At 38.5% G+C, this 17,227-nt stretch overlaps 1 protein-coding gene and 1 long non-coding RNA gene across 5 annotated transcripts in view; one reads left to right on the top strand and one right to left on the bottom strand.

The window, feature by feature from the left end:
* ZNF518A (zinc finger protein 518A) overlaps positions 1 to 10,424 on the bottom strand; it is a 55,558-nt gene extending 45,134 nt beyond the window's left edge. For all 4 annotated transcript variants that reach the window (XM_060405101.1, XM_060405094.1, XM_060405077.1 and 1 more), the window contains exon 1: positions 10,360 to 10,424. The gene's annotated coding sequence lies outside the window, so the exon portion shown is untranslated. The remainder of the gene's footprint in view (positions 1 to 10,359) is intronic.
* Positions 10,425 to 10,875: 451 nt separating this feature from the next.
* LOC132658450 (uncharacterized) lies at positions 10,876 to 16,301 on the top strand. Its single transcript, XR_009598108.1, has 2 exons — positions 10,876 to 11,649; positions 12,645 to 16,301. It is a non-coding gene; the product is annotated as an uncharacterized LOC132658450 (long non-coding RNA).
* The last annotated feature ends 926 nt before the right edge of the window (positions 16,302 to 17,227 follow it).

Genomic DNA, 17,227 nt, shown 5'->3' with positions numbered 1-17,227 from the left:
TCAAGTGTCATTCTCTGTACAATACACTACATTATAATACAATACAATACAATACATTCTCTGTTTATGGTGCAGTATTTCTTTAAAAAGTGATTCACTATTAGCTGCAGGATATTATTGCACACAGCTGATACCCATTCTGCAGGTTTTAATGCTGGCTATGACTAAAAGGAAACTAGCAAATTAGTATTGACTCTGGACGGCTCTAGATCTAAGTAAAAATTTGGGGTATGAGTGCAGAAGGGGAAATTGATATCAAGGAACAACTAAAAGTCTCAGCAATGTGGTCATTATTTCCATATCATATCTACAAGGTAATGGAAACCCAGAGAATGGACTAACTTGCCCAATGACACACAATTACTAAGTCATACAGCCAGAATCATGTCCAGGTGGATCTAAATTAACAAAACTACCGTAAAACACAGATCTAGAATTGATATAGCTTTGAGGAAACTGACATACTCATCTACTGTTTATAGTATAAATCATGACAACATTTTAGGGAGAGGTGATTTAGCAGTACCTATCAAAAATCTAGATGTGCTTCCCTTTAAACCCAACAGCTCTAGAAATTTAGTCTATAGAAATATCACTACAAATGTGGAAAGAAACATATTTAGGATTTACATGAGTGTATCACTTCTACAAGCTTTAAATTAGAAACTAGTATTGCAAATAGAGACAGCAGCGGGGCGGGGCCAGGGGGGAATGGTGGCAGGTACATTGAAATTTCAGAGCCAGAAGTAGAATTATTGTCGTCGGTGCCAGACACCGTATGGTCTTGGTGGTCCATACACTCACTGCTGGTCCATAACCAGCAGTCACGGTGGTCACATCCCCACTAGACCAGTTCCGCGGTAGGATTTGGGGGAGTTTATCTGCTGAGTCAGTCTGGTAATCCTAAAGATTCTATGAGCTACCAGATATTTTTTCAGTAAATTCCTTTTCTCCTTTAACTATTACATTGGTTTCTACTAGTTGTAACTGAGAACTGTAACTGATACTCTGGCCTCATTTCTTCTCATCTTAACTCCCGTAGGATCTGTGCTGTTGGTGTGCCCTCTGCTGGGATGTCACAGGGCTGCTTCCTTTATATCACTCAGGATTTAGGTCAAATGTCACCCACGAGCAAAAGGCCCAGATCCCCCAAACTCAGTAAGTTCTGTACCCAAACTTTTCACTCTTTCAAATCTCCATGTTGTATTGTCTTTACAAGACTTATCACTAGATGAAATTATTTAGCTCACATTTATCTGTTCTCTTGTTTATTTCTTCCCCTCCCACAAACAGAAACTATAGAAATTACTGTGCCTAGAAAGTTGCCAGGCACTTAGTATGGACACCATAATTTTTGATGAATTAATAAATGAACGAAAGAATTTTATATCTTTGTTTTGTAATACCATGTAATTGTTAACATCTTTTGAATATTTATAGGAAATTTAATAAACTGGGGGTATAACCACCTAATAGAATATTATACACCTATTAAAAATATGAAGTATATTGTATATATCTTGGGGTTTCCCAAGGTGGTGCTAGTGGAAAAGAACCCACCTGCCTATCCAGGAGACATAAGAGATGTGGGTTCGATCCCTGGGAAGATCCCCTGGAGGAGGAAATGGGAACCCACTCCAGTATTCTTAACTGGAAAATTCCCTGGACAGAGGAGCCTAGTGGGCTACAGTCTATAGGGTCACGAAGAGTATATATCTTAATATAGAAAGAATTCCACAATAGATTTCTAAGTAAAACAGTGAAATGCAAACAAAAGTAATTGTATATTGATATGATTTCATATGTGTAACATGCCTACAAAGAATATGAGAAGATATTAATCAAATACATTAAGAGTAGTTTACTCAGTATAACGGAAATACTAAGATGGAAAGAGAAATCCCTCACTTCTTGCATAATACTTTTTTTTCCCAGTGATTATGTATGTACTGTCTCTTTTTTCATTTCAAACAAACAAGCTACTTTGAAAAAGATACATTTATTGGAAAAAAAACTAAGGTATGATATTTGCAATGAAAGGAAGAGTTAAACATACAACTACTGGAAGGGCAGGAATGTTACTGGGTCTCAGAAACTCTCAGAATCAAGAGATAAAAATTCTCAGATCTGAAATGCAAATCAAAACTACAATGAGGTACCACCTCACACCAGTCAGAAAGGCCATCATTAAAAAGCCTACACATAACAAATGCTGGAGACGGTGTGGAGAAAAGGAAACTGTCCTACACTGTTGGGAGGAATGCAGCCCCTACAGAGAACAGGATAGAGGTTCCAGAGTTGCCATATGATCTTGCAATCCCACTCCTGAGTATATATTCAGAGAAAACCCTGATTCAAAAAGATACATGCACCCCAATGTACACTGCAGCACTATTTAGCCAAGATATAGAAACAACCTAAATGTCCATCAACACATGAAAGGATAAAGGAGACAAATGTAAACCATAATGGAAAAGAATATGAAAAAGAATACATATATAACAATCACTTTGCTGTACAGTAGAAATTATATTGTAAAACTATTCCAATAAAATAAATTTAAAAAATAAAAATTCTCATAACTTTTTCTATCCATCTCTTATCTTGGTTCCTATTTACATGTCACCTTTACACTATTTCACTGCTACGCTTCTGCTACCCAAGTCTAGGGCTAGTGATAGTGGTTAAGCTAGAGAAAGCTGACCCCTGCAGCTTCATCAGAAATTTCATGGAACTATCCAAACAGAACTTATCCGTTTGTTCTAGGTGGAGAAGGAAGTAGTAAGGGAAATGGTTTATTAAAAAACCACGTATGTGGCACTCAGATCGGTACTCTGAATTCTCCTGCCTCAAGAGAATCTGTTTAGAACAAGATAAATGATGAAAGATTCCAGTGACATACATCCACAGTGAAAACTTTTGTACTGTCATCAAGGTTATTGAATATTGTCTAAATCATCCATGTCTTCATATTCACACAGTCCATAGGTAACAACTAACCTTTAAGCATTGCTGGGGATCATTCCACAAACTTGCAACTAGCATGTAACTGTGAATGGGTTCTTAGTCGCTCAGTTGTGTCCAACTCTTTGTGATCCCATGGACTGTAGCCTGCCAGGCTCCTCTGTCCCTGGGATTCTCCAGGCAAAAGTACTGGAGTGGGTTGCCATTCCCTTATCTAAGGGATCTTCCCAACCTAGGGATTGAACCTGGGTCTCCTGCATTGCAGGCAGTCTTTACCAACTGAGCCACTAGGGAAGCCCCAAAACCCTGTAGCAGAAGGGACTGCCACCAACTGTAGTACTATATTATTTCTCATAAATCTTGGTTAAATCGTAATCACATTTATTTAGATGGTTGATATCTTTAATATTTTTTCCCAAATCAGTCAGTTCGATCAAAATCCATAAAGAAGCATTTTAAAGCTGCTGATTTATTAGTCAGAGTAGGTTTGTTTGTTTTCTTGCAGTGTCTTAACAGAACAAAGGATTATTGCTTTCTTGTGTCCCAGTCCAATGTGGGTTAAGAGAGAGGAGTGTTCCATGCAGACACTTAGGGATCTAGGTTTCCTATAACTAGGGTCTCCACTTCCCCCAGGGGGCTCAGAGTCCACCAAATTCTCCACATTTGGACTTCAGAAAAAGAAAACTAGGAAAAATAAAGAAGCCAACACCTATTCTTAATCATCACAATCTAAAAATAATGCACATTACTTCTTTCCAATTCCACTGGTAACTTATAAACCCATCTAGAAACAAGGCATGTTGGGAAATATAGTCTGGTTGTGTGCCCAGGAGGAACAGAAGAAAATGGATATTGGTAGTTGATATTTTCTTCCAAAACAGTTGACATTAAACAGCTTATTGTATTTTTCAGATGCTTATTTCTAAAAGTTACTTCTTATTAGCATGAATAATACAACTGCTTCAGCAGGTTCCCATTATATATCAGTTGAAGGTCTCTTGGTTGGAAATATCAGAAATCCAAAGTAAACAAGTAAATTAAAAGAAGGATTTATTTGCTCACATAAACAAATCTCAGATGGTAGAGGCATAGAGTCAACCTTAGTAGAGGCATAGAGCCAACCTTAGGGACAACCAGAATAACAATAGGGTTTTCTCCACTTTTCTCTTAGGCTTTTTTCTTTAAAACTGTACATCCATGTGTTGGGAGACACGTACTCAGATCCAAATATCTCTCTAACCAGTCCTAGTTCTAGAAGTGGCTCGAATGGACTACAATGAGTACAGGAGTCATTCACAATATTCAGTGTGATTCTCTTAACCTTGAGCTTGGGCTCACCAGGTGTTGTGCTCCTATGAGCAGAAATGAAAATGTGGTACTTTGGTACTAAGTAACTTACCAGTTCATTCATCTCTCTCTACTGCTATCATGGTAAAGACGGTGATTCTATGAATACTTAAAACAGATTAAAAGTCTAGCAGAAGAGTGAAGCTACAGAAGATCTACAATCTTGGTTGCATCTGGCACCCTCTCAATGGCAATGAAGCAAAATAGGGCTTTTTATTATAAGATTAAAAGAGGTACTTTACTTAGCACATTACTATACTAGAATGCTTTAGAAAAGATTTCACAGAGTCAAAATCTATCCCTCATAACAGAGACTGTTAGCAGTTCCCCAATATATTCATTCCCCTCCATTTCTAGAGAAGGAGTTGGCAAATTTTTCTGAAAGGACCAGATATTGAATATTTTAGGCTTGCTATATGGTCATAGGACCAGATAAGTGAATATTTTAGGCTTGCTATATGGTCATAGGACCAGATAAGTGAATATTTTAGGCTTGCTATATGGTCATAGGACTCTATGGATCTCTGTCACAACTACTCTCAACTCTGCTATTATAGCACAAAAGCAGCTTTAGACAACACCAAAAGCAGAAGCAACAAAAGGAAAAACAGATAAATTGATCATTATCAAAATTATAAATATTTGTAACTCAAAGGGCACCAAAAAGAAAGTTTAAAAAAAATCAGCAGAATGGAAAAAAAGATCTGAAAATTATATTTCTGATAAGGCATTTATATCTATAATATATAAAGAACTATTATAATCCAATATAAAAAATACAAATAATCTAAGTGAAAAATGGAAAAAGGATCTGTATAGACTTTTCTCCATAGCAAATATGCAAATGGACAATAAGCTCATGAAAAGATGTTTAATATCTTTAGTTACTAGACAAATGCAAACCAAAGCCACAGTAAGATATCATTTCATAACTACTAGGTTGACTATAATTTTTAAAAAATAATAAGCATGACAAGGCTGTGCAAAAATCAAAACCTTTATACACTGCTGATGGGAATGTAAAGCAGTATAGACACTTTGGAAAATAATCTAGCCATTTCTCAAATAGCATACTAGTCAGTAATTTCACTCCTAGATATATAGTATAGTAAGAGATAGATATAGTAAGAGAACTGAAAATATACATCAACACAAAAGCTTATAGATGAATGTTTATAGATGGGTTTATTCACAATAGTCAAAAGATAGAAACAACTCAAATTTCCATCAACTGATGAAAGGATAAATAATACTCAGCATATCGATACAATGGAGTATTATTTCGCCACAAGAAGAAATGAAACATTAATATATGCTATGACTAGGGTGAACCTTAACAATATTATTCGAAGTGAAAGAAGCCAGTCACAAAGGACTGCATATTGTATGATTCAGTTTATATGAAAAGTCTAAGATAGACAAATCTATAGAGATAGAAAGTAGATAATTGGTTACTTGGATCTTGGAGGGGAAAGGGAGATGGGAGACTCAGGGACAATAGTGAAACGGTGTGGGGTTTCTGTTCAAGGTGATGCAAATATTCTAAATTGGTGCAAGATGCATGGTTCTGTGACCAGACTAGAAGTCACTGAATTGTACATTTTTAAATGAGTGAATTGTATGGCATGTGAATTACATTAATAATATATTTAAAAATCTGTAGCCACAGACAATAGGTAAAATGTTCAGGGCTGTATTCTAATAAAATTGTATTTATAAAAACAAGTGGGACCTCTGTTCTAGAGTGAGAGAATCTTCAATTTAAAAAAAAAAAGCTATCTCTTCCAGCTTCTCTTGCAAAAGCTTGTATACAACTTTTGGGAATTGTTCTTAAGTAGAAACAGTGTGCTTTTTGATTCCTTTGTCCTTCCTATTCACTGGAATGGCCAGAGTTCTAGCAGCCATCTTGGACACTGAAATGACTTTGGAAAATGAAAGCCACATACAGTGGGCCACCAGACAGCAAGAGTCTGGACGCCTCACCCCATGAATCACCATACTAATCCCAATCTGATTTCATCCAGATTTCTTGAAAGAAAAAAAATAAATGTATGTCATGTTTAAATAACTTTTATTTTAGAGCCTTCCATTACTCTGTGCTCACAGCTGTGCCTAGTTCCAGCTACTAAAGCCCTTAAGGAATTAAACAGCCAGACTTCCTGGAGGTGCTCAAGAGAATGTTGTGGACATCCAACATCCAATTCTATGAACACAGATGTCCAATTCTCTGCCTCTTGTTTTCTCTCTCTTTTTTTTCTCTCTTTTACTCTCTCCCTCCTGTGTAACTTTTTTTAAAAAAATGTCAAATTTCACAAATACAAGCAGCACCACACAGAACAGGCCCAGGGTTTGCTAAATCCCTGTTTAGTCCAAGTCTTGATCACCATATATACAGTCTGTTTGGGTTTCTCTACAGATCAGGTAGCGTTAGCATTAGCTTGTGACTTACTCTGCTCTATAGGACAGAAGAAAACAGTTCTCTGAGTGGGTCCTGCTTTACTTTGACAAGATTAAAATAATGTCTGAAGAGCTCTTAAAGTGTCAGAAAAGATTTCCAAATATAATGTTGACCTTCGTTCACAAAAAGGTACAGATACACTATATAGTGTATCTTCTCCATAAGGGTGTGAGGCATGGAACAGACCTAATATTCTTATGCTCCTCACTAAAAAATGCATCTCTGTGTTATAAAACAACTGTGTCCTCCTAAAATTTATATGTTGAAGCCCCAATCCCCAGTGTTGTCATATTTGGAGATGAGGCCTCTGAGGAAATCATTAAAGTTAATAAGGTCATAAGGGACTTCCCTGGTGGCCCAGTGGCTAAGACTCTGTATGACCAATGAAGGGGATGTGATTTCAATCTCTGGTCGGGGAACTAAGATCCCACACTGCAACCAAGAGTTCACATGCTGTAACTAAAGATTCTGAGAGCTGCAACTTAAAAACCCACTGCAGCCACATTAATCAATAAAAACAAGGTCATAAGAGTGGGACTCTGATCTGATTAGTGTCCTTATATGAAGAGACACCAGAGATATCTCTTACTCTCATGAGCAATTTTTTGGGTTCTTGGAGGCACCCTGTTAGGGTGCCTTCTGACTATACCTCCTTCTATGATATGTAGAATGACCAATCATCCTGAATTACCCAGGACTGAAGGGTTCCTAGAACTCAAGATTTTTGGTGCTAAAACAAGGAGAGTTCTAGGCAAACTTGGACAAGTTGATCACCCTAAATGGGCAATGTATTCTATCTCCCCAAGTTAACTGCTCCATTTACAGCTCTAGATTTTCTAATAATCCAAACTACACAGATTCTCTCTGTTGAAGTCTCATATCCCTTCTACACAGTCCTCTTGAGAAAGTCAAAAAGTCTCCAGGCAAGCTCTCCCTTTCACATGGCCCACATGTAGTGCAAAAGAAACACTCAAACATCATCTGTCCTGATGGGAGGGACTACAACTTCCTTTGCTCCTCTGCCAAAACTTCTAACTGACCCATTTCTCCCACCCTTACGATTTCCCAGATGCAGTCATATACCTCCACACTTCCCAAAAGCAAGGGGACATATACCAAGCTCTCTGAGTAGTGCCACTGAAGCCTCACTCACCAAACCTGAAGGGGCAAGGGAAAGCATAACAATGGCTCTCTCCTAAACTGCTTGTCATGAAATCCTCTCTTTCAAAATCTTCTTTTAAGCCTGAAACTGGTGAAAAGTTCCAACCACTGAAAAATCAGTTCTTGGATTGTGATGACCAAATACAGGAAGCAAGATTGACCAGAAGCCCTAGAAGCTGCAAGCCCTAGATTCTTGCACTAAGAGCCAAGCTTCTCATGGGCTACTCCAGCCAATGACTGACTGCAGCATAGACAATGAGGCAGGCTCTCTCCTAGGATGCCTCTGACAGTGATTTTGGCTTAAGGATTCTCAACAGCCCTGCTAAATCTTTCTTAGATTGTGTAGAAGTCTAGGATACTTCCACCAACCTTCCTTCCCTCTCTCCTTCAGTCAGTTTCAGACTTCATCACAGTCTGATGGCTCTTCCAGCCTCCCCTGGCTCCCTCCCCCATTCTCTCTCACAAGTGTTTTCCTCTAATAAAATCTTGCACATTTAATTTCATCGTAACAACCATCCCTCAGAGGACCCAGACTAATATGAAGATATTTCCTTCAAAAACATGTATCTGGGCAGCACCTCACATTGGTGTTTCATAGTTGTTGCACTATAATGCTACATGCAAAACTTCTAGTTCAATATCCATTTAGGCTATTGAGCATGAATGAAATAGTATGGTAACAGGGAGCACTAGGGAAAATGATGGGATTTTCCATTTCTTGTTGTTCAACAATGCCCAGTTTTGTTAAAATATATATTTAATCTGTAGAAGTACAGAGTGATTTTTGCCCAGAGTTATCATGGTAGGTGCTGAATGTGTGAGTGCAGATACTATATATGTGAATCTACCTTTGGGTGGGCAACTGGGCTTGTGCCAGGACTTGGATGAGACGGTTGCTACATGCCACCTTGGAATTCCAAAGTAACCTTAATGCCAATATCAGCTTCTTTTATTCCTCAACCTTTTCTTCTTCCCCTGAGTCTTTCTCATTTTTCTCTTCTTTCCACCACCTTTCCAGGTGTGCCACTGCTTTAGAGATCACTAAAAAGCAATATTAGGAAATGGAATTTAGGGAAGAGAACAGAGAATGAAGTCTTATTTTGCTTAGTCTGAAAAAGATAAATTGCTTAAATCTGTACCCCAAAGAGGGCAGAATAAAAACAGCTTCCTACCTTTCTTCTCCAAAATGTTAAATACCCCAAATTCCCTCCCCCCCTTTTTCTTTAGAAGAAAAACTTCTGGTTATAGTATCTTTTTATACAAAAGTTCTACTGTGTGTGAAAAACAGCAGTTGTTACTCATTTGCCTCATTTTTCCTATGAGGTTTGTTGACCCAAACTGTATTTTACTCCAACAAAACCTCAACATTCTTCCAAGAACAGAGGATTCCCCTCTGTGACTTCCACCAAGGACTGTCATTTGTCAAAAATGTGACAACATATCTTTGTCTCCATCATAATAACAGACAATCAAAAAGGTTTTACTATTTGTCTATATTAAATTTGTACATATTAAAAGAAATAATATAGTAGATATGGAAATAGAATATAAAAAAGATGAAATGATTGAATTGCCATTCTTCAAGTATTATCACTGTTAAATTTTATATATTTGTTAGCACCTTTTTCTATGCATAATTCACACTTTGTTATTTGAAGGCTGGTTAACGTAGACATAAGGTCAAAGGACTGATTCTCGGTTACAGTCTAAAGAAATGGAAACCAGAAGAAATAGTTGACTTGGTGGAAAGTTCAATATAACACTTGTCAGCCCTTTGTCAAGGCCAGAGACTATTCAGTGATGGTGACCTCCAGTTGTTTTAACAGTCCTGAATTTACGAGTACCTGACAGGAGTTAAGATGTTTCCCTGAGTTGAGTAGCCAGTGTGAGTTTCCTCAGTTAACCTGTGCTGTGAGGTTAAGTGTAGGGTCAAGGATACGGGACCAAGCGAAACCCGAGGTCATTGGGAGAGTGACGGTGACCCGAGCATTCATTCAGCTTCCTGCCCACAGTAAAATGCACAAGAGCTGTGACTTGGCCCCACTTCAACGGCAACAGGATGCTGAGCTGAAGGTGAAGAGCACTTGCAGAAGAGGCTTGCCAGGATAACAAGCACCCGGGGTTTGAACTTTTTAAAATGGAAGCACAAGAGATTTCAAACACAGGTCCTGCTGCCAAACTGATGGAGTTAGACCAGCTTCACGGAATACTAGCTCTACGATCTTAAATCACTTCCCCTCTCTTAGCCTTAACTTCCTCGTATATAAAATGGAAACGGTAATACTTCTTTCTCCTGGGACTGTTGAAGAAGCCATTAACTGGTATGGCAATGCTGGTGTTAAGCACAATGCCAGACACGTGACTTGTATTACAGGTAGTAGGTCGTCACCAAGTCCCCAACCTTTCCCGGCCACAAACAGCTTCCCTACCGCGCCAGCTCCCGGCAGTCTCTTCACCTCAGTCCCTCTCAGCCGAACGCGATCCCTCCGCGATCGCGTCACTTCCGGGGGAATGTGCGTGCGACTCTTTGAAGCACCCGGATGCAGTTATCATGGCTGCCATCAGTGAGGGAATCGCGGTGGAGAGCAAGTCAAGAGTTGCTCGCAAAGAAAGCGCTCAGAGTTTGGGACTTCAAGGAAGTCAGTCAAAGGACAAAAGATGAGATCGCTGGGCAGCAGGATGTCCTAAACAGTCCTAAAAACTGCGCCTCTGCGATTCCCATTAACTTGCCGCCAAGTTTTTCTAGCTTCCCAGGTGGTAGCAGTAAAAAACCCGGCTGCCAAAGCGGATTTAATAAGAGAGCCGGGTTTGATCCCTGGCTGGGGAAGATCCTCTGGAGAAAGGCATGGCAACCCACTCCAACATTCTTGCCTGGAGAATCCTATGGACAGAGGAGCCTAGGTGGCTATAGTCTGGGGCGGGGGGGGGGGTCCCAAAGAGTCCCATAGTCCCACGAAAGTTTTTCCTAGAGGGGTCGCTCCTCTTGGCAGGGTGGGGCCTCGCTTCCTACCCAGCGCTTCTTTGTGTGCCGGGATTTTGTTCCGGTAACGCCCTGCTGTCCAGGAGCCGAGTGGATAGTGCAGTGGCTGGCCGGAGAGGAAAGGGCGAGCGGGAGGCTAGAAGAGAGACAAGTGGGAAGCTCTGGGGACTTCCGAGGCGGCCAAGCTGGGTACGCTGCAGAGTGCAGCCCCGAACTGCCGCCCCCTCTGGAGCCTGGTTTCCTAGAGGCCGACATGCTCCTCACCAAGGAGTTCTCAGAATAAACCACAGGACTGTTCTCTGCTGACCCGTCTTATTCAACAGTAGACTTTGATCCTCGAAAATATCTGGGATATGTAGAATGTGATTTGTTTTTTTAACATCCCAAATACAAGCAAGTTTAAGAGGGAAAGTTCGCATGTTGAGTCACGTGGTGGTTTTCTTTTAACGTTTAAATTTGGATAACAAATGCTTGTGACATTTTTTAACCGAAAGCATTCTTTTAAAATGAGCGGTATGAGAAAACACGCTAATATTTAAAGTACTCAGAATTGTTGAAAGTTGCTGCTGCGCAGTTATGATGAAACACGGGGACACCAGAATTCTACCTCAAGATAAGGCTTTAATTGCTAAAAGCTTCAGAAAATGCAACAATAATTCTAGGTGGTATACCTGTATTAGAGTTAGTTCTTTCACAGAGTGCCCTATAGGTTTTGTCATCGAGTGAAACAGGAACAGATGTGAGTTGATAAACATTTCCTAGTAGTTAAAATTATTTTTTTAAATGCTTACCTGTGTATGTATTGGATTCAGAATCTCAGTTAAAACCACTTTTATTTGTTTGAAATACGTAATGAGCTGATAATGTGTAAACACAGAATATTACTATTTTTATAGAAACAAAAACACGGAAACATATTTAAAGCAGATTGAGTCTAATATAAGGTATCACAGTGGGTTTTCTTTTTTGGAGCAATTTGATACAGATTTAATTCACTCTTCAACAATCAAATCAGTCTTCTGTGTTCATCGTGAAGCAGTTTTACTGAAGCATCATTCAGGGAAAGAACATTGCCGAATCTTTTATAAAATGACTCGTCTTAATTGAATCTTACAGCCCAAATCAAACCCCAGGTTGTAGTTTACACATTTTAATTGGAAGGGTTCCAGAAATAATAAAACAACAAGATTATTTGAGAATGTGTTATAATTTGAATTTTCACTTAAAGTGTCAAAATTAGAAGAGCTGACCTAGAAAAGTCTTTAAAATGAAGAAGAAAAGAAATGTGAATGTCTACCACCTCTCTAAATATTCTGTTATTTGAACAGAAAATAAAATGACAGTAGAAAGCCCCTGAGATTTGTTTTTACGATTACATACTGTGTGCAAAGCACTGAGTTGATATTGGGTGAGAAAGTGCTTTGTGATATATAACGTAATATATAAATCATGAACGGTTATTACTGTCACTCTTCTGGCAAGGTCACATCTCCCTATGCTGTATTTTAAGCTCCAGAATCCCTTTGTTTTTACACTAGTATTAATAGATATGGTTGTAATAGTATTTTAAAGGAACTGAAAATGAATGCTCTGTTAATGTATTTTAAATGTTTTCCCTTGTTTATGTGTTATCTGAGATTGTGTTTATAAACACATTTGTACACCTTAGAGTAGTTTGATGGTCATGGATGGGGGTATATTCTTACTTTTTGCTTTTTGTGTGATTTCTTACAGGCAGGTCTCCTGGGTTCTTGGCACAGTGCCACATGGATTGGACAAAGCATTGTTAAGATGGAAATTTTTATTACACTAATCAGTTCAAACATTTGACCCGTCTGTTTAGTTTTCCAATATTTTAATCAAGCAATTAGATATGGGATGAAGTGCAATTGTGTGGTAGTTTAAACATTCTTTCACATTGCCTTTCTTTGGTATTGGGATGAAAACTGACCTTTTCCAGTCCTGTGGTCACTGCTGAGTTTTCCAGATTTGCTGGCATATTGAGTGCAGCACTTTAACAGCATCTTTTTTAAGGATTTGAAATAGCTCAGCTGGAATTCCAGCACCTCCACTACCACACAACTGCACTCATCTAACACTCTAGTAAAGTAATGTTCAAAATTTTCCAAGCCAGGCTTCAGCAATATGTGAACCATGAACTTCAGCATGTTCAAGCTGGTTTTAGAAAAGGCAGAGGAACCAGAGATCAAATTGCCAACATCCGCTGGATCATCAAAAAAGCAAGAGAGCTCCAGAAAAACATCTACTTCTGCATTATTGACTATGCCAAAGCCTTTGACTGTGTGGATAACAATAAACTGTGGGAAATTCTGCAGGAGATGGGAATACCAGACCACCTGACCTGCCTCTTAAGAAACCTGTATGCAGGTCAGGAAGCAACAGTTAGAACTGGACATGGAACAGCAGACTTGTTCCAAATAGGAAAAGGAGTACGTCAAGGCTGTATATTGTCACCCTGTTTATTTAAGTTATATGCAGACTCCATCATGAGAAATGCAGGGCTGGAAGAAGCACAAGCTGGAATCAAGATTGCTGGGAGAGCAATCCCACTTCTGGGCATACACACCGAGGAAACCAGAATTGAAAGAGACACATGTACCCCAATGTTCATCGCAGCACTGTTTATAATAGCCAGGACATGGAAACAACCTAGATGTCCATCAGCAGATGAATGGATAAGAAAGCTGTGGTACATATACACAATGGAGTATTACTCAGCCGTTAAAAAGAATTCATTTGAATCAGTTCTGATGAGATGGATGAAACTGGAGCCGATTATACAGAGTGAAGTAAGCCAGAAAGAAAAACACCAATACAGTATACTAACACATATATATGGAATTTAGGAAGATGGCAATGACGACCCTGTATGCAAGACAGGGAAAGAGACACAGATGTGTATAACGGACTTTTGGACTCAGAGGGAGAGGGAGAGGGTGGGATGATTTGGGAGAATGGCATTCTAACATGTATACTATCATGTGAATTGAATCGCCAGTCTATGTCTGACGCAGGATGCAGCATGCTTGGGGCTGGTGCATGGGGATGACCCAGAAAGATGTTATGGGGAGGGAGGTGGGAGGGGGGTTCATGTTTGGGAATGCATGTAAGAATTAAAGATTTTAAAATTTAAAAAATAAAAAACTAAAAATTAAAAAAAAAAAAAAAAGATTGCTGGGAGAAATATCAATAACCTCAGAGATGACACCACCCTTATGGCAGAAAGTGAAGAAGAACTAAAGAGCCTCTTGGTGAAAGTGAAAGATGAGAGTGAAAAAGTTGGCCTAAAGCTCAACATTCAGAAAACTAAGATCATGGCATCTGGTCCTATCACTTCATGGCAAATAGATGGGGAAGCAGTGGAAACAGTGGTTGACTTTATTTTGGGGGGCTCCAAAATCGCTGCAGATGGTGATTGCAGCCATGAAATTAAAAGACGCTTACTCCTTGGAAGAAAAGTTATGACCAACCTAGATAGCATATTCAAAAGCAGAGACATTACTTTGCCGACAAAGGTCTGTCTAGTCAAGGCTGTGATTTTCCAGTAGTCATGTATGGATGTGAGAGTCGGACTATAAAGAAAGCTGAGTGCCGAAGAATTGATGCTTTTGAACTGTGGTGTTGGAGAAGACTCTTGAGAGTCCTTGGACTTCAAGGAGACCCAACCAGTCCATCCTAAAGGAAATCAGTCCTAAATATTCATTGGAAGGACTGATGCCGAAGCTGAAACTCCAATACTTTGGCCACCTGATGCAAAGAGCTGACTCATTTCAAAAGACCCTGATGCTGGGAAAGATTGAGGGCAGGAGGAGAAGGGGATGACAGAGGATGAGATGGTTGGATGGCATCACTGACTCGATGGACATGAGTTTGGGTAAGCTCCGGGAGTTGGCGATGGACAGGGAAGCTTGGCATGCTGCAGTCCATGGGGTTACACGACTGAGTGACTGGACTGAACTGAACTGGATGTGGGCTTCATAGAGCGAGCAGTATTTGTGGGATATTTGATGATAAGTTTATTTCCTACCAAATGTAAAGTTTGATCTCAAATAGTTAACTTTTTTTTGAGCCCTTACCATATGCTAATCTCTGTGTTAAGTACTATACATGCATTATCTCACTTAATACTTAACAGTAATACATTAGTTAGGTCTCTTAAACTTGCTGTTTTACAGATGGAGAAATGAGGCAAAGAGGGATTAAGATCTTTGCCAGTGGTCCTAAAATTATAGCCATATTCTAGAGACTTTCCTTTCATTAGCTAAACCCTTAGAAGAAAACTGAGAATGGAACTCAGACCTGGACTCTAGTTTTACCCATTGTGCTTTGTGAATTAGGGCAAATCATTTAACCTCTATGACTTTCATTCTCCTCTGCTGTAATAAATGAGCACTTCAAACTATTATATTTTATTGAGTCCTGAATCATCAAAAATCCTTAAAAGGGTAACTTCACCACCATCTCTTGGATGTTCTTCTAAGCCTTTGACACTCATTCCCTAAGCTTTGATGCACATGTGCAGGCAGTGACAACTCTCTGGCTCCCTGGTCTGACCACACTATAAATATGTGACTGATACCAATGATGCCAAAATGTAAAATAACGTGCATCTTGGAATTGATGACAATAGATGATCTCTGAGCTCCTTTTCAACCCCAGTTCTATGACATTTGTGGCTTTGTAACATTTTATTACTAGTTTATGTATTTTTTAATGTAAATGATTCAAGATAAAGCCTACCAAAACACTTCTTGGTAGTAAAAAAGTAAGAACCAAGTTTGTCTTTTTCACATTTGAATCCCCAATACCTAGAGCAATGCCTAGCATGTAGTAAATACTCAATAAATATTTGCTGAATGAATTAAGCAAATCATCTTTTCATATTACAAATGCAGCTTTTAAAAAATTGTGTTTTACTTGAAGTTGCTATAAAATATAATAATATTAGCAGTAAAAAAAAAATATATATATATATATATATTTTGCTAACATTTTTTGAATGCAGAAGTGCACTGTTATAAAATAGTGGTCTTTCTTTCCAGACATCTTTTCTGTTTACTGTTGTTGATTGTCATCAAATCTGGTGTATTTTTTTTTATTTCAATGAAGTATAGTTGATTCACAATGTTGTGTTAATTTGGAGTATGTTTTGTTTCTTGAAGAGGATGATGAACATTGAGATGCCAACATATAGGTTTATTAACAAGGAATCATAGATATCTTCATTTTAACAGAAGTTGGAATATGGTATTTGATGTGTTTATTAATTTTTTATGAGTATTCTAGAGGTGATTAAGCATGCCATTCTTCCAAATGTTCAAATATGTCTGAGTTATGAATGATGAAAATAAACTATAACTGTACATATTTTGAATGGGCAGAAAAGTGTTTTTTTAAGTTTGGAAGTGGGCAAGTGTAAAATAATGTAACTAAAGAAATTACTCCAACTATATTTATACTATGTCTAAGGATGTCTGTTTTTTCAGTTAGAACCAGGAAGGGGGGTACAGGGATCATTATAGAATTGTATAGACTGTTCTCTGGAGATCAGCTAAGTGTTCTTCTGTGGCCAGAAAAGCCATCAAAGTATGAGGTATCATGAAAGGCATTTAGGAAAATCAGCAAACAGTATCTTACCTGAAAACAGCAAAGTGGTCTGTCTAAACATGAGACACACGCAGTTGTTTTATTTTCATGATGGATAGATTCAGAATGTTCACAATCCTTTCAGTTCTTTCAGTTTTTTTGTTTGTTTTTTTTTTTTTTTTGGCTGCACAGCTTGTGAGATCTTAGTTTCCTGACTGGGAATTGAACCTGGGCCCTTGGGCAATGACAGAGTTGAGTTGGTTAGGACCACTGGACTGCCAGGGAATTCCCTCAGTTCTTAAATATGACTATAGCTATAATTTTCCTCACAGAATTCTGGAAAGTCTGTATGCCTATATATCTAACTTATAAGACTGAATACTGATATTCCTAAATAGGAGTAAAGTCACTTACATAGCTAGTAAAATTCCTCTCAGTAAAATAAACTGTTTGTATATAATTAAGCATATTATTACTGAATAAACATTAACCAGTAACTTCTCTGAATTTCTACAATCAGTTTGCTTTTTACAGGACCCTTTTTAACAGAAAATACTTTTTAAATTCCTTTATAGGTTACTGCTTGTGTGCTAATGAGGAGGGAATAAGCCCAAGGGCCCACAGGAAGTTGTTTTGTTAATCCAAATAGAACCGTTCATTTTTTGAGGTTTTTAAAACAGTGATTGGTTAAAGGTTTATTCCTCTAAAGG

The sequence above is a fragment of the Ovis aries genome, chromosome 22 (genome assembly GCF_016772045.2).
Source record: "Ovis aries strain OAR_USU_Benz2616 breed Rambouillet chromosome 22, ARS-UI_Ramb_v3.0, whole genome shotgun sequence".
NCBI lineage: Eukaryota > Metazoa > Chordata > Mammalia > Artiodactyla > Bovidae > Ovis > Ovis aries.
This window is presented reverse-complemented; position numbering and strand designations above follow the sequence as displayed.